This window comes from Nicotiana sylvestris, chromosome 8 (genome assembly GCF_000393655.2).
Source record: "Nicotiana sylvestris chromosome 8, ASM39365v2, whole genome shotgun sequence".
Taxonomy (NCBI): Eukaryota; Viridiplantae; Streptophyta; class Magnoliopsida; order Solanales; family Solanaceae; genus Nicotiana; species Nicotiana sylvestris.
In genome coordinates, this window is record NC_091064.1 from 94,428,133 (window position 1) to 94,434,033 (window position 5,901).

At 37.5% G+C, this 5,901-nt stretch overlaps 1 long non-coding RNA gene across 1 annotated transcript; it reads right to left on the reverse strand.

Annotated features, from left to right (window-relative positions):
- Nucleotides 1–292: 292 nt before the first annotated feature.
- LOC104247989 (uncharacterized) lies at nt 293–5,692 on the reverse strand. The gene is made up of 2 exons (XR_716363.2): nt 4,398–5,692; nt 293–591 (listed from the first exon to the last, which is right to left on the reverse strand). It is a non-coding gene; the product is annotated as an uncharacterized lncRNA (long non-coding RNA).
- Nucleotides 5,693–5,901: the final 209 nt, after the last annotated feature.

The window sequence follows — 5,901 nt, forward strand, 5'->3', positions numbered from 1 at the left end:
CAATTTGTTCATTTCAATCTTCTCTTTTTTTTTCTTTTTTTTTTCTAGCACTTCTTGGCTTTCTCATTTTCCTTCCTCTTTTTTTTTTTTTTTTTCTAATTATCACTCTTTTCTTTCCTCTTATTTCTCACATCCCATAATTCCATCTTTTTTTTTTCTTTCCTTTTTTCTTTTTCTTTTAATTTTAAAAGATGATTCGATCAAACCCTATATAAGTTGCCTACGTATCATGTTCCACACGAATAAGACTAAGAGTAGTTCTGGAAAAGTAATTGATAAATTAAACGAACAATAAAAAAATAAATTTTTTTTTGGATTTTTCATTTATATCTCTTTTTCTTTTCGGTTTTCAAATATAAAACAGGAAATACGATAACGAGAGACTTGACAAACTCAACTATACTACGACAAACTCTGACACCAACTAAAAGAATCGGTACTACTGAACATGACTATAAAGTACAAGACAAAAAAAAATGATTCAAAAAATAAATAAATAAAAAATCCTTAAACAACTCCTGGATGCAACGGTCCTGACTAAGAGGGTCCTTGGGCGTCTGTCATGCTCAAGCTTGGTAAGCAGATCCACACCTGTATGAGAAAAATAAGACCAAATAGAGTTAAAGACTTAGAACACTATGTGAGACAATAAGACTTCCTATTGGATACATGCAAGATATGATTGAGGCTATTTTGCAAAATGGCTTATGTGGCCAAAAGGTGGCTACAAGTGCAAACTCAACCAAAGTGACCTCTAAGGCATGGAAAAACTACTTTGCAGAAATGACTCATTTTGTAGAAATGGCCTATGTGGACGAAAAAATATCTAAGCATGCAAATTCAACACAATGGACCTTAAACAGAGAGAATATCTTGTTGTGGACTTAGAACTCTAAGACATGGGTCACTGTAACTACTTTTTGCGAAAATGACCCCATTTTGCAAGAACGGCCGATGAGGCCAAAAGCGGCTAGACATGCAAATTCGACAATGATGGGCCTTAAAGTAAAGAGAACCTAATTGTGGATTCAAGACTCATTAGACAATTAAACAAACCACTTTGCGAAAATAGCCATATTTTGCAAAAACGAACGATGTGGCCAAAAGTGGCTAGAGATGCAAGATTTGACTACAACCCTCGAAGCCAAGAATAAGACTCACTAGGAAGACCTGACCCTATGTGGGTTGTCTACGTATCCCGTCCCGAAAGACGAAAATCAAGTATGCGTAGTTCGGGCAGATTGGATACGGGCAAGAATTAAAAAAACAATTGATTTGGAGAAAACATATTTTTTGTTCTTTTTTTCTTTTTCTTTCTTTTTTTTGAAAAATGATGGGAAAGTGCAAAATCTTTTTGGATTTTTCATTTTCAATTTTTTCTTTTTCTTGAAAAAACAAATTGTGAAAGAAAAATATAACTGGGATCTACTTGCTTCATTTTTATACTTCACCGTCTTTTCTTTCTCATTTACCCTCAACCACCATTGGTCCACCAAATGACCCCTTTTACCTTTGAAGAATGCAACATGTAGCACATAGTATGCATCGTGATGGTCTTTTACTTTTGTGTACACCTTTACTAGACGGACCCAACCCCTGTGTTGAGTCTCCAAAGTCAAATGCACATAATGCAAACAACGTTCCTACTTGGGATTCGGCATGAGGTTATGTCATTCTAGGTTGAAACCTGGGGGTGTGTTCTAGACATGGCTTACCCGAGCGGACAACTCGAGCTGAGGTGAAGGCAACGTACCGAGAGAACGAAAGTCTACCCGACCTTGTTGCTGACCCAAGCTTCGTTCTATTTGGTATGACTTCTAACAAAAAAGTGGGCCACACGTACGTGTGCACCATATTTTTAGAAAACTCAGAAAGGAGGCGTAAGAATACATTTAAGTACAGTTCAAATAATATCAAAGCGGTAAATAAGCGGCAATTAGCATATTAGGCCCACACAATACAGTAATATCAACAATAAATAAAGCCAAGTTCCCGAGTTCCGTGGTTTTAGCATGGTCGCTTTAATCATACTGGGCTTAATCAATTTGTCTAATTATATGTTTTAGAACCTACGTGTATTTACCTCTTTTAATTAAGAAATTATCCTAAAAAAAGAGTCACGCGTACGTGTACTCATTTCGTTCGGTGCGTCAAGAATCATGTCACGCGTACGTTTCCACGATTAATCACGCTTTATTATTATTAAGAAAGTTTGGCCGAATTTGTACAAACGCATACCTCGATTTATTTTTAAAAAATCGTAACTATGTCACGCGAACGTGTACACAATCACGATGATAAATTAAGTCGTGCCTAAAGCATTTTCTATGAATATTCATTTTTTAAAATATACATCATATCACGCGAACGTGTACGCAATTAATAACATTTTATGATTTAAAGAAATGATAGAAAAGCTGGACGCATATCATAACAGTATGATGCAACACCAAGTTCTTGCGATATCTATTTTGAATTAAAAAATGTACTGGCTTTAGTATTGCTTCAAGAGCAACCCCACGGCCTATTCTTGTTCTCAAAATCCAAATAGAAAATTGAAAATTGATTTAGCCTTAGTTTCTCCCATTGGGAATCATGTTGTACTCAGACACTGTTGAACAGATTTATTGATAGGCATTTTAATAACTCAAACTATAAAATACAACAAAGATTTAACAAGCAACTTAATGAAAGGGAGCATAGAAGCAAATATCAAAACTTTAACAAATAGCATAAGAGGACATCGAGTGGACCTTTATTGCTGCAATTTTTTGCCATGTACAATGAAATAAGATCTCAAAAATCAGCAAACCAAAACAAACGAACTATTGATCCGAACCTCGATGAACCTAGCCCCCGGCAGACGAAACTCAAACGATAACACCTCAATCGAACTCCACTGTTTGGAAAACCAAAGTTCCGAAATTCAGACTGAAACATAAACCAGAAAAAAGCTTCTTCTGTTGCTTAGCTTCAGCGATGGCTTCTGGACTTATTCGAAACAAAGATGATGAAACATTAGGTCGCCGATAATGGAATTCCGGCCAGATCTGTCACCGAACTGTTCAACAGCGAAACGGAGTGAGGAAAAGCGAGGAATGAGGTCATTTTGGTCGTAGCTAGTCGCCGGCGATCGGCGATGGCAGCGAAAATTGAAGGAGGAGAAAGGACATCACCGGTCGCCTCGCCATAGATGACAACGACGCAGCAGCAGTGACCCCAAGAGACGGAGAAAGATTTTTGGGTGAGCAGCCCCTCTCCTCTCTGTATATGGCTGTGTGTGTGTGTCTTTGGTTTTGGGTGGTGAAAGAGTGGAGTTGGGCGGCCGAAATCTGGAAAAAGGGGAGTGGGCGACTGGTGGGTGGTCGTTTGGCGTCAGAAAGGCTTGGCAGCGACGCATTTTTGTTGTTTTGGTTAGAGGTGGGGCAGTTGGAGGGTCAAGGGGATTAGAGTTTTTTGTAGTTGTGGGGTGTGAAGAAGATGAAGGGTAACAACTGCTTTTAGATGTTGGCACACCTCTTTTTTTACCACCCGAGGATAATATAAGGGAGTTTTTCTAATTTAAGTGACATTATTCGAAATGTGATTATTTTATTTATTTTTCAGAGTCGCCTCTTGGAATAGTTTATTTGATGTCCCGAGTCACCAGTTTATTTTAAAAATCCCAAATCGAGGAGAATTTTGACTTTATTCAAAAGTCTGCGAAACGAGAAATTCTAAGTAATAAATTCTGTTAACTCGGGAGAAGGTGTTAGGCATTCCCGGGTTCCGTGGTTCGAGCACGATCGCTTAAACTATTAATAATTGGCCTAATTATCTGATTTATTACACGTTTTAAACCTATTGTGCATTTTTAACTTTATAACAACTTTTATTTAATTTAACCGCTTTTAGGGTTTATGGACTTATTTCTTGAACAAGTTACATTGTCGTACACTTGTTTGTTTTGGAACACGCAGCAAACCACGCTACATGAAATGCCCCCGTGATTCGCGACATGTTTATTATTATTAAATTCGAAGTTGTTATGACCGGGTTACATGAAATGCACCCCCGAATTTTGGAATTAAGTACCATGACTATGCCACGGGAACTGTACCCATAGTCACGATGGTTTATTAATCGCGCTTAAAAGTAAGCTACGGATATTCATTTTTAAAAGCGCAATCGTATTACTCGAACGTGTACACAATCACGATAATGGTATTCAACTCCTTGTCATGTTTGGACAGCCTAGCATGTGCACATTTACCAATAAAAAAAGGCAGTAATTAGGAAATAAAGGTCAGATTGCAAAGCACTTTTAACCATTAGGAATTATAGACAAGATAAAAGCAAGAATTTACTATTCAATCTCCAATAACCAACGTCTGCCTAATAAGGTCGAGACTACATACCTCTCCTCATCCTGTGACAAATTGGAAGTTGTTGAAAATAAAGAACCATCCTTCACTTCACCTCCTTTTGATTCATCTGGTGCTAGCAAAGAAATGCCCACAAACACAGAAATTATTTCAAGAACGAACATTGTTGTACTTAAAGCATCAAATACCTTGCCATCCAAAATCCAGCTGTACTAAGAAACAACACGAGCATGGAATACGTGAACCAGCTGTGCAATGAATAACCACTTGACATGGACAATCTTAACATGTTTGAAAGAGACTTTGCAAACAATACTGAACATGATCCAATAGCACCTGAGACAACTTATTTGCATGCGTACAAGTGAAAGTGTACATTTTTTCAAGTTGATGACTTTTGTCGCAATTGGATTTTACAGGCTGTAGTTGTGGCCAAAAGACAATAGCAGCATCACAATATGTAGAGTGATAGTTTGGATCCTACAGTAAGTCCCTCTGCCATTTTTGTTGTTGTCTGTGGCAGTTTCATTCCTTGTTGATTTTACAACCCGAAAAATTCTGTGGTGAGCATGAGCTTTCACAATGTGATAAATGGTTAAAACTGTTTTTTTTGTGGCAGCAATATCGGGCGAACAGGTTAAAGAGCCTTGAATCGTCGAAAGAATCCGGAATAAATCCGTATTAAGAAGCACCTCGCAACATAATCTCTATCCGTCAATTTATTAGCAAGTATGCTTATTTAAGTGCTGGAGAGAAACTTGAGGCCATTAAAATCTCCTTAGCAGGTTCTTAAAATTTGATTTCTTTCAAACATTAATAATACTTTAACTTCAATAACTTCTGAAACGCAAAGAAACTCGAAAGCCAAAGCAAAGGCTAATGGTACAAAGATTAAATCTGGAAAGCAAAGGGGAGCCAAATAAAAGCAACGAAACCAGCGGGTAGGAGCTCAGCAAATTCCAGCAAAAGCAGCCAATTTTGAACTCAGTTTTCAGCTTAAAAATCAAGAAATTGCACAGAAAATTCCTTGAACCTAACACAGTAGCCTTGATAGCCCAATAACCTGAGAAACCATAGAACTATCTCATTCAAACTCTATTGCTCCTTTCTTTTGGAATGGGGCTGCTCGATTTTGGTCGTAGAAGGGAAATGGTCTCACTTCTATGGGAAATTGGGGATGGAGGGTGACGAATCTGTTCGTCTGTTGCTGAAGATTGCTGAAGAAGAGAGGAGATAGAGGTGCTGCTTCGTCTCCTTCAAGATGAGAGAGGCGCCGTTTTTCATTATTTTCTAAAGAGGAGATATTCTCATTCTCTTGTGTGTGATCTGATGGTTAGGTCTAGGATTTGATCTCTTATAGGTCTAAGTCTAGGTATTTTAATTAAAGGAGAGGGGTTTTGTGGTGAATTTAACTTGGTTTGGACCTCTTGGGCCTTGGCCCAATTAAAAATTAAGACAACTTTATTTTTCTCTTTTATTCTTCTTTCATCTTTGATTTTAAAAAAAATCTAGTTGAACAAATTAAACAAGCTAAATA